A 22,875-nucleotide genomic window follows, 5' to 3' on the forward strand; every position below is an offset into this window, starting at 1 on the left:
CCTGGTGAGTACACTGCATGCTCAAATCACTCAGTCAGTCAAGGCTTGCATACTGCTGAGATGCCGAACAAGCTTCAGTGGAGCTTTCAGAGACTAGGAAGACAGGCCTAGCAACCTCCTTTTGAAACTTTCCAATAAAGAGCTCTATGGATCACCCAGTACCAGGCAACACTTTGTTCCATTATGTATGGGGTCACCATGAGTAAGAAGCCCACTCTACAGCAGCGAACAAGCATACAAAATTGAAAACCCAGTGCGTTATAAAAAATGTCATGCATTTCTTTGCATTATATAATCAGAATAAAATGAAGAGGTAATCCTACATTTAGTAAAAAGTTTCTCTGGATTATAAAATTAGAGTAAAATTGATAAATATATATCATCATCATCATCATTTTTCTAGAGATAGACCCTACTTATCTATATAGATATGAAATAAAATGGTTTATATGTACTCAATCTGAAAAAGATTTGAATACTTAAAGATGTCCATTAGTTCTTAACTGCAGGCGGGGATAAGTGAGGGGTGTTAGAAACCCGAGGGGATGAATTTCTCCTGAGAACATATAGTCAGGGCAGCATGCCACTTTGGGGGCTTTATGGACTTCAGGAAGCTTGTTAGGTTCAGCCCGTAAACGTTTGATGTTCACAGATTATTTTTATCATTTCACAAAGGTTCAGTGGCTGTGGTGATTTTATATTTTGCTAAGATACAAATTCAGATTAGACTTGAACTAAACTGAAAGATTCTGAGCCACTCAGCTAGTGGGTGAATGAGGAAGCCGGGTGTCCCAAACTCAGCTTATCTCTGCTGGCATCATTTCGTTTTTGAAATTTTTTACATTTCCAGAAAAGTTGCAAATGTAGTTCAGAGTGTCCACAGCCACCATCCATCCTGCCTACTCCAATGTTAACATCTTACATAGCCATGATACATTTACCAAAACAAAGAAATTAATATTGGTATAGTTCTATTCATCATACTACAGACTTTTCAGATTGCACCAGGTTTTTCATTGATGTGCTTTTTCTGTTCCAACATTCAGTCCAGAATACCAATGATACTGACCTTAGTCACTGTTGTAAATTAAATGGTGTGCCCCTCCCCTTCTAAAACATACATGTTGGAATCCTATACCCATATCCTGTGAGAAAATAAATGTCTTTTTTTTTAAAGCCACTTACCGTTGGTACTGGCCACACTAAGTAACCAAGACAGTCAGTCTGACTCTGTAGCATTCTCAATTCCTGTCAGTCTTTACGTGTGTTTCATATCCTTGACACTTTTGAAGTCTTTTTGTAAACGGTCTCTCCATCTGGAATGGCCTGATGTTTTTCATGATTAGACTCGGGTTACAAATCAGGAGGAGAGTACCACCGAGGTGAAGTGCCCTTCTCATCACATCATGTGTGTGACTTATCTACCACAGGTAAGGCTAATGTTTCTTCTGTGATTACTTGGTTATGTATTACCTGCCAGCTTTGTCCACTGTGAAATTGTTGTTGTTTTGTTTTTTCCTCTCCATACTTTAACCCTTGGAAGTAAATTATTAAATCCAATTCAAACTCAAAGTTTTGCTAACTTTTGGGGTTTGGAAAAAATTCCAAATTTACAGAAAAGCTGCAAAAATAGTAAAATGAACTCTTGTACACATTCGTCTAGCTTCACCACGATATTTGCTTTAATAACTTCTCTCTCTTGCTCCCTCTACAAATATGTGTGTGTGCGCATGTATTGTTGCTATTCAGATTGTTTATACTTTGAGCCATTTGAAAGCAAATTGCTAACATCATAACTCTTTCTCTCTCCCAAATACTTCTCTGCACAAACAAGCAGTTATTATATAATTATAATACAATTATCAATTTTAGAAAATATAACATTAATACTATCATCAAATATATGGAGTCCTGATGTGACACTGCAGGATAAGCACTGGATTGTTAACCACAAAGTCAACAGTTCAAACCTACCAGCTGCTCCTTGGGAACTATACAGGGTCACTATGAGTGAGAACTGACTCCACAGCACTTAACAACAATCATCAAATACATAGCCCAGGACATCTACTTTGGGCTATGATAAAGTATCTTGTACCATATAATCCCCTTGCCTTAACCATTAAACTGGACAAAATATCTAAGGCAAGCAGAAGCGTATGTATGGAAAATAGTGCCTCTGCCAATTAGTTTTAACTTGCTGAATGATCTGTCACAGTTGACAATGGAAATGTACCAATGAATAGAATCTGCTCATTGACACCGCCCCACATTTCGAGTGGTGTCCAGAGCACGTGCCATACTTGCCATACCAGAGATATGCCACAGAAGACAAGTGTTTCTGTAGAAGGGGGAGCAATACACCCTAGAATGGGCAACTGTAGAAGCAGACAATACACCCTAGAATGGGCAACTACAGACTGCAATCCCTGAAGACCAGGAACAGAAGACATGGGTTAGCCAGTGCTACCACGGCTCCTTTAAAGGGATGTTGTTGTCTTTGCTGTTGTTGTTAAGTGCTGTTGAGATGATTCTGACTCATAGCAACCTGTATAGGGTTTCCAAGGAACAGCTGGTGGGTTTGAACTGCCAACCTTGTGGTTTTCAGTCCAGTGTTGATCTTTCAGCACCACACCAGTAATCCTTAAAGGGACAGTAAGGCAAAATTTTAAATCAGGAGAAGTATGTTGTTGTTGTTGTTGTTGTTAGTTGGTTCTGATGCAGAGCCACCTTATGCACAACAGAAGGAAACACTGCCAGGTCCTGAGCCAACCTGACGATTGTTGCTATGCTTGAGCCCATTGCTGCTGCCACTGTGCCAATCCATCTCGTTGGGAGTCTCCCTCTTGTTCACCGACCCTCCATTTCTCCATGGACTGATCCCTCCTGATAAAATGTCCGAAGTCTGGCCATCTTGACTTCTAAGGAACTTCTAAAGAGTACCCACGGTATTTCCAATATTCTCCTCCAACACCATAACTCAAATGTATCAATTCTTTTTTGGTCTTCCTTATTCATTGCTCAACTTTCACATGCATATGAGACTACTGAAAATACCACGACTTGGTTCAGGTGTACCTTAGTCCTCAAACTGACATCTTTGCTCTTGAACCCTTTAAAGTGTTTTTTTTTGCAGAAGATTTGTCTAATACAATATGTCATTGGATTTCTTGACTGCAGCTTCCATGAGTGTTGATGGTAGATCCAAGCAAAATGAAGTCTTTGACAACTTCAATCTTTTCTCCATTTATTGTGATTTTTTTTATTAGTCCAGTGGTGAGAATTTTTGTTTTCTTTAAATTATAATGATAAAAACTCATGAAACAGATATAATGGGGACTATAAAATAAGCTGAATTAAGATAGTTATTGTTATTAAGTACTATTGAGTTAGTTCCAACACTATATAAGATTTCCAAGGAATGATTGGTAAGTTTGAACCTCTGACCTTGTGGTCTAATGCTTATTGTACAATGCCACACCAGGACTCCAAGTTAAAATTAGAGTAATAAAATAACATTTCCAAAGAAATCTAGAAGCTTAAATTCACTTATGCTAAAATGAAAATAAAATGAAGTCAGCTATGGAATAATTTTAAAGAGATGAAATTCAAAATAAGTAAAGATTGAAAGACAACAGGGTAATAAAGGAAGATAAAATAGCATATGAGTTACTGTTTAAAACATGAGGGTAGGATTAGAGATAAATATAGTAAATTGATTTATATATTAAAAAATATATTATCCAGATATATTTTTAAGTTTAAAAGATAGAAGAAAAAGGAGAAAAATGTCTTGAAATATATAAGGAATAAGAGGACTTGGCGCTAATCTGTCTTTCCCCAAGCGACAATCTTCTATTGGCATGGCGGTGGATGTCTTCAATGTGGAAACCCAGGAGCAAAGGGTAATGTGACACCTTGGCCTTGAAACTTCCCCACTTGCTCCTCTCAGAAATACCAGAGGCCGGCCTCCCCAGCAGTCACCAGAGAAGACAGACAGGAGGTATTAATACAGCAAACTCACTCACAGCTGGATGGCACCAGTCTGACCCAAGAGAAACTCCCTGGCCTGCCAACTACATTCCCTCCGGGATTACCGCTCCAAATTTAGCCCACACTCAGATTCAGGGGAAATTACTCTAGCTAGATCAATAACCTATGCAGCGTCAGGTTTCAGCAGTTTATTTGTGTCTTTAGAAAATGTTCTAAGGACTATGACACAGCTCCCAGAATAATGAAAGAAAACCATTTATTCAATAAATAGGAGTCCTGGTGAGGCACTGTAGGATAAGCACTAGACTGCTGACCACAAGGTCAGTGGTTCAGACCCACCTGCCACTCTTTGGAGTTGGAAACAACACAATGGTGCTTAACAACAACATTCAATAAATATTTGCTGGGCATCGTCTCTGTTTCAGGCAGTGTACTTGATTTAGGGATATAATGATGGCTAAACAGAAATCATCCCTTAACAGGGATCCAGACTCAGCCCAGGAGAAGAATGTTGTTGTTGTTGTTAAGTGCTATCAAATCGGTTCTGACTCATAGCGGCCCTGTTATATGGTTTCTGAAGAGCAACTAGTAGGTCTGAATTCCCAACCTTGCAGTTAGCAGTCCAGTGCTTAACCTACAGCGCCACACCAGGACTCCATGAAAATAATTATTGTTGTTGTCAAGTGTGGTAGAGTCGGTTCCCGCTTATAGCGACCCTGTATAGTGTTTCCAAGGAGCAGTTGGAGTTTTAAACAGATAGTTTTAATATATTAAACCTAAAATGCAAACCAGTTACCTTCAAATCAATTCCAACTCCTGGTGACCCCGTGTGTGTCAGAGTAGAAAAGTCTGCTCCACAGGTTTTTTTAAAATCTAATTCTTTCAGAAGTAGATAGCCAGATCGCAACCTCCAATCTTTCAACCCTTGATGCCACCAAAGGCACAAATGGCAGAGTCTGAACATGAGAAGGAGCCCCTTCCCCTTGACACTATAGGAAGGGAAGTGGAGGGTTTGAGAGTCATAAAGATTGTGCTTGATGAGCTGAATCACCTTGGTGAAGTGGACTTTTTTGCTGAGTGAGGAGTCTGGAGATAAGCAGAGGTCTGAGGTAAGGGGAGACAGAGGTCTGAGAGGGTCAGTGAAGGAAACCTGAGAGGGAGTTAAGAACAAGTAAACAGTCTGACAGACAGCAGCAAGGGCCAAGCGGAGGTTAGAGGTGGTGCCAACCAGTGTGGTTGCAGCATTCAATGGCACCCAGGTGTAGGAGCCAACTGCAAACAGTTCATTATAATGCAATCTGATGAGTCCAAAGGCAACAGGATAGATTAGTAAGTAGGAATGTATGTTTGTTCTCATTGCAATTTTTTCCCCCTCCATCCATTTCCAAGAATGAGTTTGAGGCTACTTGCCTCAAAGGAGTTTGCAATGGAATGTTTGAAGATGACATCTCTCTGGGCCTTTTAATTTTTGTCCTTAAGGTCTTAAAATGGCCTCTTTCAGGCCAAATAAATGCATTTACAGATATGTTTCATTTATTAATGAAGAGTGTTTTGAAGTTTGTGAAAACAGTTGTTAACACTTTAAAAGTTGAAAATCTCACATAAAGTCTATATTTTGGCTTCTCCTGGAAAACTCAGATGATCTGGCAATACCGGACCCTTACCTAGATATAACTGGATGGCGCTGACTACTGAATATTCCTTTTGAAAGGTGCATAAACTCCGTGGGTTAATGTGCTGGACTGCAAAGTCGGTTTGAGCCTCAGGGTCGCCAGTTCAAGCTCACCAGTCACTCAATGAGGTGATGACACTTAACAACAACAACAACAACGTCCAGTCCTGGTGTGGTGCTGCAGGATAATGCAGTAGACCAAAAGGTCAGCAGTTCAAATTCACCAGCCGCTCCTCAGAAACCCTATACAGGGTCCCTATGAGTCAGAACTGACTCAATAGCACTTAACAACAACAACCTCAAGTTCAGAGTCCTGGTGTGGTATTATAGGATAAGCACTGGGCCACAAGGTTGGTTTGAACCATAAGGCTGGCAGTTCAAACTCACCAGTCACTCCTTGGAAACCCTATACAGGGTCGCTGTGAGTTGTAGCTGACTCGACGGCACTTAACAACAACCTCCAATACACTATGTCCCTACCATTCTCTATGGTATTATACTTGGCCATTACCACTCATTTGTGGTAATTGCCTAATCTTCATTTAAACAAAAAACCAGTTGCCATTAAGTCAGGGTATCCCTGAGTGTGCCAGAGTAGAATATGCTCCGTAGGGTTTTTCATGATTAATTTTTCAGAAGTAGATCTCCAAGCCTTTCTTTCAAGACAACCCTGGGTAATCTCAAACCTCCCACCTTTCCATTACAGTCCAGGGTGTTGACTATTTGCACCACTCAGGGACTTTACCTGGTCCTCTTTAAAGTTGGAGATGATGTTAGGGGAAATGGATCAAAGCTGAGAAGTCATAGGTCTGGAGTTCCTAGGGAGTAGAGAGGCCCCAGTATTCAAGAATTTCATGGGGGAATGTGTTCAAGATTCCACCACGACCTGAAGCACTCAGTATCAGCACAGACTCTTACCAAGAAAGCAGCAAAGGTGGCAGGGATGCCAATCAGCAGGCTTGGGCAATGACAATAATCTAGGACCGTCAGAACTTGAAGGCACTCTTGCCCTGTTATCCTGGCTTCCCTGATCATTGTGAAATCCTAAGGACTGAGAAAGCTCACATGACTGAGGTTTTTGTTTTGTTTTTTTGTTTTCTCACCAGCTTTTGAGAAGGTGGCCTGACGTTATACTTAATGAAACAAGTAAGAGTATGCATCACTTTTTACACACATAGGTTTGTATGATAAGATTTTGCTCAATGACATGGAGATATTAGCAAAGGTTAGAAAACAAAGCCATGGAAGAGATGAGGTTATGTTTGGAATAAGACAGTTGCAGAAGTTTTTACACAGGAAGTGTAAGTTAAGCTAAGATTTAAGAGTAAGTATGAGGCCTACAAATGTAAAAGACAAACATTTGAGAGTACAAAGTATATTGAAAAATTTGTGGTGGTTTGATGCAACTGGTGGGTAAGATGTACATCTTCTGGTTGGAGGAAAGAGGAAATAGGATGAAACTGGAAGGGAATGTTTAGACCTTCATGTATTATTCTTATAGGAAGTTCCTGAGGATTCTTTGGTATACTGTTTATGTTTGGAAAGTTCATTGTGCTGGCTTTGTGGACAATGCATGGGGAGAAGAGGACTAAACAAAGGCCACTAAGTAGGTTCTTGCAATCGCCCAGGTAAGGAATGGTAAGGACTTAAACTAGGACAGTGATTGCGGGAATGAAGAGAAGGATTTGATTTCAACAACCATTTATGGAGTGTTTACTGTGTGCCAAGCATTGTGCTAGGTGTGAGAATACGCTGATGAACAGATGACGCAGCTCATTGACTAAAGAACAAAGGTTACCACATGAGGCAGAGCCAGCTGGGAGCTGAAGCAGCTGGGATCTTCATGCTTTAGTCACATGTGCCACACATTCCATTATGGGTCACATTCAGAGGTTCCCCCTTGGTCCCACACAGGAGTTGGTAGTCATTTGAAAGGTGAGATACAACCTGTTTTGAAACTTAGCTTTTTCCTTGACAGGACAGCTTGTTCGCTCTGACACTGTTTTCTAATATAGTAAGCTGAAATCATTTTGACTAAGGTGAATTTGTTGTTACCTCAATTATTACAAGGACTTTCAGTGCATAAACACTTCAGAATTTTATGAAGACAGTAAAATACAATCAACTTCCAAATGACTTTAAATCTTTCCACATTTGCAAATATGGCATGCCAATTGCCTTTGATTCCTTTCTACTTGTTGACAACTTCTCTATGTAGTTTGTTTTTCAAATCACATGATGCCTGGAACATAGCAGGTGCTCAGTAACTGCTGAGGAAATAGATTCATAGCATGAAATGGGATGTTTGACAAACTGTGAGCTCTTGTCATTGAAGGCAATCTTGCTAAAGTGCTTGTCAGATATATTTATCCATTCATTCAAGAAATATTTATTGAGGATCAAAAGACTAATAAATAAATATTTATTATTTAGTGTAAGGTACCATTCTAGGCAAAGGAACCCTGGTGGTGCAGTAGTTCAGGGCTTGGCTGTTAACCAAAAGATTGGTAGTTGGGACACACCCGCAGCTCTGGGGTAGAAAGATGTGGTAGTTAGCTTCTGTAAACAAGTATAGCCTTGGGATCCCTATGGGCCAGTTCTACTCCGTCCTATAGGGTTGACTCAACGTTATTGGGACCATTCTACACATTAGAGAAAGGAACACAAGCAATAAACAGATTATATGTGCATATGCGTGTACAAATGTGTGTCAGTGATGCATATACACGTAATGTGTCAGAATTGATACCTGCTATGAGGAAAAACTTGACAAGGTGGAAACAAAGAAGAATGTGAGGGTGGGTGTTTCATATAGCACCAACGGACTATTTAGGGAAGACCTATTGAATCAGTATTTGAACATACAACATAGTTAGTAAAAAAGGAATAGAGTTAAAATTTGCTACCCAGAATGTGGGGTCTGAGTATTTCAGGTAGAATAAAGAGCAACTGTAAATATTCTGAGGGAGTGGCAAGCTAGTTCTGTTGAAAACCAGCAGGGAGACTAGTGTGATTCCAAAGGAGTGAGGAAGAATGTTGTTAGGTGCCATGGAGTCCTTCCCATTCATAGTAACCCTATGCACAACAATTGTTAAACTTGAATCCATTGTTACTGCCACTGTGTCCATCTAACTTAGATCCTTCCTTTATATCACTGACTTTCCATTTTTCAAGCATGATGTCCTTCTCCAGGCCCCTCCTAGTAACATGTCCGAAGAGGTGAAGTCTTGCCATCCTGGCTTCTAAGAAGCACTCTGGCTGCACTTCTTTCAAGACAGATTTGTTTGTTCTTCTGGCAGTTCATGCTACCTTTAACATTCTCCTCCAACACCATAATTCAAATTCATTGATTCTTCTACAGTCTTTCTTATTCACTGTCCAACTTTCATATACAGATGAGGCAACTGAAAATACCATGGTCCCTCTAACTGATCTCTTTGCTCTTTAAAACTTTCAAGAAGTTTTTTGCAGCAGATTTGCCTAATAATGCAATTCGTCCTTTGATTTCTTGACTGCTGTGTCCAAGCAAAATTTAGACTTTGACAACTTCAATCTTTTCTCCATTTATCATATTACTTATTGGTCCAGTTGAAAGGACTTTTGTTCTCTTTAAATTAAAGTACAATCCATACTGAAGGCTGTAGTCTTTGATCTTCATCATCGGTAAGTATTTTAAGTCCTCTTCACCTCCAGCAAGGAATGTTGTATCAGCTACAAATAGAGATTATTTGCTCAGTATGCAGATTAAATAAATATGGCAAAAGGATACAATCCTGACACACAACTTTCCTAATTTTAGACCATTCCGTATCCCCTTGTTTTGTTCTAAAGACTACCTCTTGGTCTATGCACAGCTTCCTCATGCACATGATTAAATGTTCTGCAATACCCATTCTTTGCATTGTTATACATAGTTTGTCATGATCCACACAATTGAAAGTCTTTGAATAGTCAATAAAGCACAGGTAAACATCTTTCTGGTTATTCCCTGTTTTCCTTGACATCAGCAATTATATCCCTAGTTCCATGTCCTTTTCTGAATCCTGCTTGAATTTCTGGAAGTTCCCAGTTGATGTACTGTGCAATCGTTTTTAAATTATCTTCAACAAAATTTCACTTGCATGTGATATTAATGATATTGTTTGATGATTTCTGCGTTCTATTGGGTCACTTCTCTTTGGACTGGGCTCCAATTCAAATAGGATCTCTTGCAGTCAGTAGGCCTGGTAACTAACTGTCTTCCAGATTTCTTGGCATAGATGAGTGAGTGCCTCCAGTGCTGCATCAGTTTGTTTAAAGATTTCAATTTATATTCAATTTATATTCCTGGAGGCTTGTTTTTGCCAATGTCTTCAGTGCAGCATATTCTTCATTCAATACCATCAGTTCTCGATTGTATGTTTCTACTTGAAATGATTGAACATTGACCATTTCATTTTGTAATAGTGACCTCATATTCTTTCCACTTCCTTTTGATGTTCAGTCCTTCAATATTTCAAGTTGATGATTGATTTTTTTCTTTCAGTTCTGTCTGCTTGAGAATGCTAAGGGTGTTCTTCCCTTTTTGTTTTCTAACTCCAGGTCTTTGCACATTTCATTAAATTACTTAACTTTTTCTACTTGAGCAGCCCTTTGCAATGTTCTGTTCAGCGATTTTTCACTTCTTCCTTTCTTCCAGTCTATGGTACTGGAAAACTAGCGAGTGAGAATTGATGAGACTGAGGATCGAGGTATTTTCACCTGTCATTCTTCATAAAAGTCAACTGAATCAATCCCACGCAGAAGAATAGTCATTAATTTTCATAAATAATAATTGTTTGGTAAATGCTTGGGAACTTTGTTACAAGTTGTGAACATCCACAGGCTTGATCAATTTGTCTGTTTGGGTCTCTGTTGTCTCTCCAGTGCCTGACCCAGAGTAAGAACTCGATATATATCTCTTGAGGGAACGTTTGACGATTATTTTTGCGTTTTCAACTCACAGAATATTATTAATAATTAAGCTGCCACACACACAAACTTAACTTTGGGTCTAGGGGTGGTGGGAGGAAAGACAGTGCTTTTTAAATTCATTACAGAGAGCATAGGACTCAGCCTATAGCGTATATCATTAAAAGGAAACAACCAGTAATAGTTTTCCCTGTGCTTTGAGAACGTCTGTCAGCTGATAGCAATCTGTCTCCTGGCCGACATTCACTGTGGCCTTTAGACTGAAGAGTTTACAACCACTCTATGATGTCTTAGCAAATCCTGGCACCTGAGCTGTCCAAATATTACTGGCAGTGCTGGAGATCACTTTCCATCAGGTGACCATAACCATGTTTGCAGGGGGGGTGGTGTTTCCCTACTTTTGCAATACCCCTGTGCATGCTTGGTTAATTGAAGGCCACCATGAATTTACGAAAATGGCTCCAAATTATTCATTTTCCACCGTTTAAAAATATTCAGGTTTCCAGAAGTGTTGCAGAATCAAGTGATGACTTAAAAATAAAATAATAGATGAATCCATGAGACTTGATTATTTCTGGATAAGGAAATACTTGGATATTATATATAATTATTCATCCCTGAGCCCCTGGGTATACTCGTTTCCCTATTTTTCCTTGACGATGCAGAAACCATTGGTGCCCATAAACTCACTCCTTTAATTTTTCAGTCTCACTATATTTTATCACAATTAAACATGCAACAGAGCTCGATTTGCCCAGCTCCATGGGAGACCAAGGAAAGATGCGCAGGCTGCCCCAGCCGGTAGTGCGACCTCTGTGCTCCCGGATCCGGGCTCGAGCACGCTCTGCCACCCTGCCCTCCGCCGGGAATCTCCCGAATCCAGGCGGCCCCGCGCTGACAGGACTGTCACACGCTCTGCCTGTCACGTCCCTTGGCCGCTTAGGCCCTCTGGAGGCGGCTGTCGGCCTTCCTCTAATCCGCGCCCAGAAGGCCACTCGGAACTGACGGACTGCAGCCGTCAGTTGGGTTCGGGGAGTCTGGAGTCAAAAGCGCCAGCTTTAATTCGAAAGAAAGACTGACTACTCAGGGCTGGCCAACTAAGACGCAGAGGGGTAGGGCGTCCTCAGAGGCCGTCCTGTTCCCCGCTCTCGGTCGCCAGCTTGCTCCCCAGGGCCCGCGTCCCAAGAGCGGTCGACTCCGAGGAGCATCGCGCACGCGCAAAGGACAGCGAGCAGCCCACCCCCCCTACACACACCGCCCCCACCCCACCCCCTCTCACGTGCCGCGCAGCGTGCGCCCAGGCATGTGCAGGTGCACGTGACAGCACGGCGTCCGGCTCCGGTTCCTTCACTCCGCGCGAAAGCACTTTGAACTAGGACGTGGGAGGGGGTGTAAGGAAGAGGGAGAAAGGAAAGTCGGGTGGGGAGGGGTGAGGACGGGGAGGCCAGCCTCTCAGAAAATGATATCATCGGCCGATTTATCGCTAAGCAACCTAAGAATGCTTCTCTTTTTCCAATCCTAGAGCTCCTAGAAGATTTCAAGGCTGATGACATTATTTCCTACTTCTTTAGTTCTACTACCAAGCAGCGCTCAAACAGTGATTTAAGAAACCAGGGTTGGATTGCCAGTTTTAAAATGAGTATGCTACTGGTAGCATATTGGTTACGAATGGGACAGCTAACCTCAGGGTCAGCAATTGGGAACTACCAGCTGTTCGGCGGGAGAAAGATAAGACTTTCTGCTCCCGTAAAGATTTACAGCCTCGGAAACTCTGCACAGGGTCGCTATGAGTCGGAACCAACTCCAGGGCACATAACAACAACAACAAACACAGTGCTCAGAAATCGATGGATTATCTCGCCTACTTGTGTCTGCTGAGACCTTCAGAGTGAGGGCATATGTATATATAGAAGAGGTTTGCACAGCTACATTACAACTGTTGTTGTTAAGTGCCTTTGAGTCAGTACCGACCCATAGCGACCCTGTATAGGATTTCAGGAGGAGCAGCTGGTGAGCTTGAACCACCAACGTTACATTTCAAACGACTTTGCAGTCTGGTGCATTAACACACAGCACCACACTATAATTATGTAAATAAGCCTGGAAATATGCTCAAAAACCACGCCATACTTAAGGTATCACGCATGGAAAGGGAATCGGCGTCTTTATAATGATACGTTTATCAACGGTTTTATGGTTATTTCCAATAAACTTATCTCTGCAGTTGGAGCCAAGCTGAAGTCCCTCTGTTAAAACTAATTTTCAAATCACACACTTCATAAAGCTGCATTCCAGAGCAACGTTTTATTAAAGATCTATATGGTGGATACCATAAACTATGATGTGCAACATAGAATATATGTATACATAACACCCATATGTAAAGGACTCCAAAGTTGAAGACTTAAAGTTCACAACAACCAAAAGATGCTGTTACGTGCCTATGGAGTCTGTTTCTACTCATAGCCATCCTGTATAGGGTTTCCTAGAAGCAGCTGATGGGTTTAAACTGCAGAGCTTGTGGTTTGAAGTCCAATGCTTACCCTACAGCGCAACACCAGGAATCCCCTTAAAGATAACCTATATGAAGTTGAACGGACAAAGCCTCTCATATTGAAGAAATAGGGCTGCTTGATCAAAGTTTTATATACCTTTAAGATAACCTTTTTGCAAGAGATCCTTATTTGTGCCCATTCCAAAGAGAGGAAACCCAACAGAATGCAGAAATCATCTGACAATATCATTATAACATTGCATGCAAGTAAAATTTTGCAAAAGATAATTCAAAAATGACTGCGACAGTACATGGACAGGGAACTTCTAAAAGTTTAAGCTGGATTCAGATGAGGAGGTGGAACACGGGATATCATTGTTAACATCAGAAAGATTGTGCCTAAAAGCAGAGAATACCAGAAAGATGTTTACCTGTGCTTTATTGACTATGCAAAGACTTTTGATTGTGTGGATCATGACAAGCTATGGACAACATTGTGGAGAATGAGTATTCCAGATCACTTAATTGTGCTCATTAGGAACCTGTACATAGACTGAGAGTCAGTTAGTTGTTTGAACAAAACAGGGGACACTGAGTAGTTTAAAATTAGGAAAGGTATGTGCCAGGGATGTATTCTTTCACCATACTTATTCAGTCTGTATGCTAAGCAAATGACTTGAGAAACTGGATTATATGAAGAAAAACGTGGCATCAGGGTTGCAGGAAGGCTCATTAACAACCTGCAACCTGCAGATGATACAACTTTGCTTGCTGAAAGTGATGAAGATCAAAGACCACAGCCTTTAGTATGGTTTGCACCTCAATGTAAAGAAAACAAAAGTCCTTATCACTGGACCAATAAATAACATAAAATAAATGGAGAACAGAGTGAAGCTGTCAAAGACTTCATTTTGCTCAGGCCAGCCATCAACACACATGGAAGCAGCAATCAAGAAATCAAACGACATATTGCGTTAGACAATTCTACTGCACAAGGCTGCTTTAAAGTGTTTAAGAGCAAAGATGTCGGTTTGATTTCTAAGGTGTGTCTGACCCAAGCCATGATATTTTCAATATCCTCATATGCATGTGACAGTTGGACAGTGAATAAAAAAGACCAAAGAAGAACTGATGCATTTGAGTTAAAGTGTTAGAGGAGAATATAAAAATTAACATGGACTGCCAAAAGAGCAAACCAATCTCTGTTGGAAGAACTACAGCCAGAATGATCCTTAGAAGCCAGAATGGCCAAACTTTGTCTTTCATACTTTGGACATAATTGTCAGGAGGGACCAGTCCCTGGAGAAGGACACCATGCTTGGTAAAGTGAAGGGTCAACCAAAAAGAGGAAGACCTGCAACGAGATGGTTTGGCACAGTGTCAGCAGCAAGGCCTCAAGTGCAGCAGCAATTGTGAAATTGGCACAGAACCTGACAATATTTCATTCTGTTGTGCATAAGGTCACTAAGAGTCTATACTGACTCACCAGCACCTATTATCAATAATAAAGATAACCTATATAAAAATGGGAGCAAATAGCCCATTTCCTACTTCCTCAATTCTAGAGACTCCCTCTATCCAGCTTCATAGGTTTCTTTGACCCTAAACCAAAACCAAACCCACTGCAGTTTGATTTTGACTCATAGTGAACATATTGGAATGAATAGAACCTCTCCCAAATATTTGCCAAGGCTATAAATCTTTATGGAAGCAGACTGCACATCTTTTTCCTGTTAACAGATATGAATAGTACAGTGCTTAACCATTGCATCAACCCTAGATCCCTTCTATTACAGAGAACTTCCAGGGCTCAATCAGGGCCACAGTTATAGAAGAGTAGGCATTTTCTCACCAGATAGTTAGAAATACCAAATTAAGGAGGGCAGACTACTGGATGTCTGAATTAAGTACATAAAACAATTGTATGGCCTTCGGGAGACTTTGAAAATTGTTCCACAGAATTTTCTTCATCTCTGTTATAATTATTCTTAGAGTGCTGTAGAATAAGCACTGGACCCCTCACCACAAAGCCAGTGGTTCAAACCCACCAATAATTCCTTAGAGAAAGATGAGGCTCTGTCTGCTCCTGTAAAGATTTACAGTCTTGGGAATCCTATATCGGGTGGCTATGCCTCAGAATCCACTCAATGGCAGTGGGGTTTGGTTTTTATTGCCATGATGATCATTCCTCTTTCATCAACATCAGCCTCTTAAGGCCTCATATGAAGCCAGCTTAACTCATTGTATGGGAAATTGTCAACCTCCCCTCCCTTCATTGCTACTGCTAAGGTACAATGGTATAAAGAGCAGGGGATGTGGGATCAAAAAATCTGTTTCTAGTCTAGGTTCTGTTAGTACTGAGCTACATAGACCTTGGGTTATTTCCTTTCTTCAGCTTCTTCCCAGAGGTTTTAGACAAAGTGGCCTTATTTAGGGTGCCATATTTCCCTCTAAAGTAGCTCTCTCTTCATTTTCCCTGTGGGTACAGAAAGAAGAACATGAATCACTACCCCCTTACTTGAAGGGAAAGGAATTGCCCTGCATTTCTTTTTTAAAGACAGAGCAATGAGGTAAGGTAGAAGTACTTACTCAGTGGGTTAAAGGATTGGGTTGCTAACTGAAAGGCTGGAGGCTTGGACCCACAGGAGAAAGATGAGGCAGTCTGCTTCCCTAAGATTCCCTAAGGGAGCAGTTCTACTCTGTTTTAGAGGGTTGTTAGAAGCTGGAAGTGACTAGAGGACATGAGATATAGGAGCCCTGGTAATGTGGTGGTTATGCCTTCATCTGATAACCAAAGGTCAGCACTTCTAGCTCAACAGCTTTTCTATGGGAGAAAAGGGTTTACAGTCCTGGAAACCCTACGGGACTGTTTTACTTTGTCCGATAGGATTACTCAGGGACAGAGTCAAACAGCCCCATAGAGTTTCCAAGACTGTAAACCTTTACTCTGTCTGGTAGGATTACTAGGGGACAGAGTCAAAGAGCCCCATAGTATTTCCAAGACTGTAAACCTTTACTCTGTCTGGTAGGATTACTGGGGGACAGAGTCAAAGAGCCCCATAGTGTTTCCAAGACTGTAAACTTTTTTCCCCCATAGAAAAGCTGTTGAGCTAGACCTGCTGACTCTTTCAGTTGAGCAAGGTCAGCAGTAAAATCACCAGCTGTAAACCCTATACTGGGTTGCAATGATTCAGAATCGACTGGCTAGCACTCAACAACAACAACATAGGATTATTGTATTGTTGTTGTTAAGAAGTACTGTCAAGTTGGTTCCAGATCATAGCTACCCTGTATAGAGTCCTGAGGAACAGCCAGTGGGTTTGAACTGCTTACCTTATAGTTCGGAGTCCAGTGCTGATCCTACAGTGCCACACTAGGAGTCCACAGGATTACTATGGTGGTGGTGTTAAGTGCTGTCGGGTCGATTCCAACCCATAGCGACCCTGTTATAAGGTTTCCAAGGAATGGCTGGTGAGCTTGAACCACCAACCTTGCGATTCAAATGACTTTGCAGTCTGGCCCATTAACCCACAGCGCCACACCAGGACAGAGTAAACAATCCCACCCAGTCCCTGGAGCCCTGGTGTGGTGCTGTAGACCTGCTAATAACAAGGTCATTGATTTCTTGGAAACTCTATTCAGGGGTTATTATGAATCGGAAATTATTCGAGGGCACAACAACATAGAGTCACTATGACTCATAAGAGACTCGATGGCATTGGGTTTAGTTCGGTTTGGGCATGCTATGAATGCTATGCTTCTCCCTTTGTATGAGAACTATCAACATCCTTCAGTCCTAGCCCATGGTTCAGATCCTCAGGGAGACCAGGGTGATATGCAGGATGGCAATGGAATTTTAAGGAGAGGAGCTCTGATAGCATAGTGGTTACAAATTGGGCTGTGAACCACAAGGTCAGTAGTTCGAAACTACCAGCTGCTCCGCGGGAGACAGATGAGATGTTCTGCTCCCATAAAGATTAACAGCCTCGGAAACCCTGTGCAGGGTCGCTATAAGTCGGAACCGACTCCATGGCACATAACAACAACAAGAGGTTAGGAAAGTCATTAAACTGGCCTGCACTTTAGCACAGGACCACAGTACAAGAAAGAGCCTTTTCCTGGGAGTTGTTCTCATGCATGCTTCTGTTAATTCTCTAACAGTACACCTCTTAACTCACACAACTGCAGTTAGCAACCCCTTCCCTACAGTATTGTTGGTTGGTTGGTTAGTTAGTTGGTTGGTTATGTGCCATGGAGTAGATTCCGACTGATAGCAACCCTGCGGAGGGTTTCTGAGGCTGTAAATCTTTATGGGAGCAGAAAGCCTCATCTTTCTCTCACAGAACGACTGGTAGTTTCACAGTCCTTGAGGTTCACAGCCCGACTCGTAACCACTATGCTACCAGAGCTCCTTTATAGCACTGTTGGTGGTGGTTATGTGCCGTGGAGTAGATTCCGACTCATAGCGACCCTGTACAGGGTTTCCGAGGCTGTAAATCTTTATGGGAGCAGAACACCTCATCTTTCTCCCTTGGAACATCTGGTAGTTTCGAACTGCTGACCTTGCGGTTTGCAGCCCGATTTGTAACCACTACACTACCAGAGGTCCTTTTATAGCACTGTTATCAGCCCCTATATAAAACGTCCCTGGGTAGTGCAAACAATTAACAAGCTTGACTGCTAACCAAAAGTTTGGAGGGTCAAGTCACACAGAAGCACTTCAGAAGAAAAGTTTGGTGATCTTCTGAAAAAACAGCCAGTTTTACTCTGATATGCATGGAATCACCACAAGTTGGAACTAATCCCACAGTAACTGGAGTTGCATCGTAATTTCTTGTCACATGGATGTTACCCCCACTATACTTGAAAATCCTCAGCTTAATCTTTGATTTTCCAGCACTTAACAGAGCACCTCACCTATAACAGGAGAGTAACAAGTATCTGTATCCCTGTATTCTCCAATTATTGAATCCATATGCTCAAAGAGAAGAAGAATGTGTTACAATCAATGGGGGATTTGAGACCTTTCATCCAAGGGTCTCCAGTGGCTGGTTCTACATTCAGAGCCAGCATCCAGATCTGCACACCCTCCCTGTCTATTTTCTAGAATGCTTTTGCTGGACTTGCCACCCAAAATGTTCAAAACCCAGAGGTGAAGGAGGTCACACACCAGAAGCAGGATCATCCATAAATCAAAATGCGGACTCAGTGTTCACAAAGGTCCTTGTGAACACTTATTTTGTGGTTAGTTGTGGACTAAAACCATTAAGAAGTTGCTTTTCTTTTTACATAATGAAATGATCAAGACTATGCATGAAGCATTTGAAGACTTGCATAAATAATCTCAATGTGTGGAACATTGAGAATCTAGAAATTCGGAGAAATAAAGGGAAGAAAAATAAAAGCTTGGTGGGGGAAATATGTCACGAGTTCTACTAGCTCACACACTTTTCTTAATAGAGAATTACTTGGTCCTCTGTTAGAATCTATTTACTCTAATATTAGATACCTTTCTAATGGGTGTGGTTTTGTTTAAATGGTTTCCTGGCCTACAGCAAGTCAGAGGTAGCAAATTAGAAAACAGTTGGAGGCAGGCACTCTGACACATCAAAAAGTGACAGCTGACAGTCTAGTCATGAGTAAAGGTACTGAAAATCTATAAAAAACAAACATAAGAACTCAAAAATAATTTACTCAGAAAAGATTTGTACTCCCAGAGGACATGAATTGTGCAACATTGATGTTTATAGTGATAATCTTGAAATTTTGAAAGGTTATATATGTAGAGTGCATTTTGTTCCTCCTAAACCATGGGTAAGATATTTTAGGGGGCATGTGTTACACATTTTAGTAAGCTTCCCACTAACAAAAACAAAAACAAACCAGTGTTGGCGCTTGAACGCAGAAGTTTCTGTTTTCCAAGTCATTGCTTCATGGGCCACATATTTATTCCTTGATGCCAGATAAATTGGGTATCATTGAATTTATATTCAGAACTTTAAGATATCAGCTCCTAGAAAAGCATATCTTTAAAGTATACACTGTGTGTTTTTAGTACAAGTCCATCAAAATACGTGATACTTTCCCAATTTAATTCCCTATTTAAATTCTTCTATGAAAAACTGGAACTTACACTGCACTTTAGCAAGTACTGTCAGTCCACTTTGAATTCACTTAAAATCACACAGTGAGAAAAACAGTTGGGCCTAAATATATCTAAGTGAAGGTCCAATAGATTGAGAATTTTTCTTTAATGTAAAGCACATTGCTATTAAGGTGAATTCCATTATCACAATAATACAGGCAGCTTTGGGGCATTGTAATGGTCTTGATTCATCCAGGAGAACTCTTAAGTTCATTTCTGTCTTAGTCTGTTTTCTTCCCAGAGTCTCACTTGGCAATCACTTCCTGTGGAGAGGTTCAGAATTCACCTGTGACATGAACAGGAACAGGCTGAATCTTCTGTCCCAAAACGTTTGAAGAAAATCTCAAGCGATGGGCAGTAACAAAAACTATGTCCACTAGCTGAGAACTAAGTGAAAAATAATTTTCACAAGTGTAGTAACTAAAACTACAATCATGATTTCTATTGCTAGTAAAATCTAATCTAATGTCTTAAGTATATACTTGTTTAGCTCTTTGGGGGAAAAGATCATTTATCAATTAAATATAAAATTTGCCAAGCAGTATATGTAAAGATTTACACCCTCGGAAACCCTGTACAGGGTCGCTATGGGTCGGACCCGACTCCACGGCACATAACAACAACAAAATATGTATGTATGCAAAATTAATCAGCATAATCTTTACTTGTAAAAGAAATATTGACTCAAGATTCCCATTGGTCTCAAATTGGAAAATCATATATACTATAAAACATTTTAGCTAAAACTTCAGCATTGCACTTATAGAAGCCTCCTTATCAAATTATAAATTTTAATTCATTAATTAATTACCAAAATAACATTTTTCAGAAGCAATTTGGTACTCTATTTTTGCATTTCTGACTTTGCTTACTTTATCTTATTATTATACTATATTGCATAGTCATTTGGACGATATAACTGATGTATAAAATATGGTTCAAACTTAATATTTTATTATTTAACAAAGATTATAAAAACGCTAAAACATTTTATTATCTTGTGATTTACTTTGAATCTTTTGGTTTTAAAAGTAGTCATACTACAATTATGGCGTTAAAATATAGCTCAAAATAATTGAAATGCAAGGTTGGGAACTCAAGCTCACCAGTCACTCCTCAGAAAACCTATAGAGTCGCTGTGAGCCAGAACTGACTTGACGGCACTTCTGGTGTGGTGCTATAGGATAAGCACTTGACTGCTAACACTGTTCCTTGTAACACAGGGTCACTATGAATCAGAACCAACTAGAGGGCACTTAACAACAACATTATTTGGTTTAGATGTATAGTTATTTCTAAAATTCAATAAATTACAATGCTCAAACATTCTAGTTTCTAATGTTAATTTTATTTGGTTCATTTGTTCCTCTAGTTTATTTGGTCCAAGATGCTGCAATGGAAGGCTCAGTGAGGGATGCAAGAGACCTGGCCTTTAGTGCTGGCTCTAGGTAGCTGATGCCCTTGGGAAGATACTGAAAATCTCTGGCCTTGATTTTCCCCATACTATTTGAACTGCAAGGTTGGCGGTTCAAGCTTACTAGCTGCTCCTCAGAAACCCTATGCAGGGCCGCTAGGGGTCAGAACCGACTCGACGACACTTCACAACAACATACAATACAATCAACAATCCTGATGTGGCTCTGCAGCTTAATGCACCAGACTGCAAAGCTGTTTGAACTACAAGGTCGGGGGTTCAAGCTCACCAGAGTTTCCTCAGAGGCTATACAAGGTCGCTATGGGTTGGAACTAACTGGATGACACTTAACAACAACATGCAATTGAGAAGACAGCAGTGGGTTTATCCAATGCAATCGCTGTTGCCCAGAAGCTCATCTTTGAAGTTTTTGTCTTCATATTCTATGACTTGCAGTTTAGCTGTCATGATGTCAGCAGAGGGAGCACTTTTCTATGTTTCATAGAAATGCTGGCTTATTTAAACACCTTCCAAAAATCAAACGGTAAATTATTTAAAAAAAAAAAAATCGACAAGCTTTCAATTGCCATGAAATCACAAATTTGAGTACAAATTTGAGAAAATACTGTAGAAATTATTCTTTCTGTGGAATTCCATGTTAAGCCTACTGACACAGTTGTTTGATAAATGCTAAGGAGCTAAATTATACTAAAAAACTAAGTACCCCTGGTGTGGCGCTGTAGGATAAGCACTGGGCCACAAGATCTGTTTTAACTGCAAGGTCAGCAGTTCAAACTCCCAGCCATTCTTCAAGAACCCTACAGAGGGTAGCTATGAGTCGGAACCAACTCAACAGCACTTTAACAACAACATATGGTAGAGAAGAAGCTCTAGTGGCACAGTGGTTAAAGCTACTAAATGAAAGTTTGGTGGTTTGAACCCATCAGCCTTTCTTCAGAAAATGATGCGGCAAGTCTGCTTTCATAAAGATTGACAGCCTTAGAGACCCTATTGGAGCAATTCTGCTCTGTTCCACAGGGTCACTGTGAATTGAAATCAACTTAAAAGCAATGTTGGTTTTTGGGGGTGGGGAGTGCTATATGGTAGTGTATTTATATAGAATCCATGGAAAGAGAAACACCAGATTATACAACATAAGGCTATCTGATGTTATAAATGAAAAGTGAAAACTTCATCAACCATTACAATGTTAGCAAATTAGTTCTAATATAAACAAACCACGCAAGTGATTGATAGGTTTTTCTTTCGCACTTTTCATTTAGATACATTGGAAACAAGCAGATAGACAAAGCCAAGACTGAGGCTCATAAGAGATTGTAAACGTGTGACAAAAAGCCAATGACAAATAAAGTTGTAAGTTTGAAAAACTTAATGACTTTCATTTCTATTGTCATAGGTATCTTAAAACTAATTGAGCATATCCATTATGTCTCTTTAATTATTAGACAATCTTATATCATATATTAAAGTTTTTATTCCTTAGTAAGAACTCTTCAATCACAAAATAGTGTGGAAATATTTAGGTAATAGAATTTATGGAGTGCTGAAAATATTAGAATATAAAGATAATTTCTAGTTTATCATCACATACTAAACTTTTCTAAAACCAGTTCGTTTCTTGCAGACAATATTTATTTTTTTTAAATAATTTAAGACAGCATAAGCTTGTACCAAGCATAAGCATTGTAACAAAAGTGCAAACTTTTCAGCAAATCTTCCCCAAAAGATAGTTTAACTCAAAATATCATTAGCACATATTTTCTCCCTACAAAAATAGCATGTCAGACATCATTAATTGGATGTATTAACAACTATGTACATAAGAGCCACCTTGAAGGCTAAGAGTTTAACGTTGTTTAAACACAGCGTTTGAGGCAAACAGTAGCAACAGCAGCAGCAAATGCACCAAACTGACTAAAAGACCCAGATATTTTCTTCACTCATAGTCAGACTGTTGTGTCTCACCCCTTACATAACATTCAAGTGAGATTTCTCACAGTGCTACCTTGGCAACAAACTAAAAATATCTAGACAAGGTCTTGGTTTAATCCTTATTAAAAAAATCTTTCTTTGTGATTATCTGGTATCTGATTTGGTCTCCAGAAAATACATAGACTTAGAGATAGGAAGGCCTCAGAGAGCTTTATCCAACATCTTTACAAAATTTCCAATCCAAACTGACCAGT

This window comes from Chrysochloris asiatica, unplaced genomic scaffold (assembly GCF_000296735.1).
Source record: "Chrysochloris asiatica unplaced genomic scaffold, ChrAsi1.0 scaffold00098, whole genome shotgun sequence".
Taxonomy (NCBI): Eukaryota; Metazoa; Chordata; class Mammalia; order Afrosoricida; family Chrysochloridae; genus Chrysochloris; species Chrysochloris asiatica.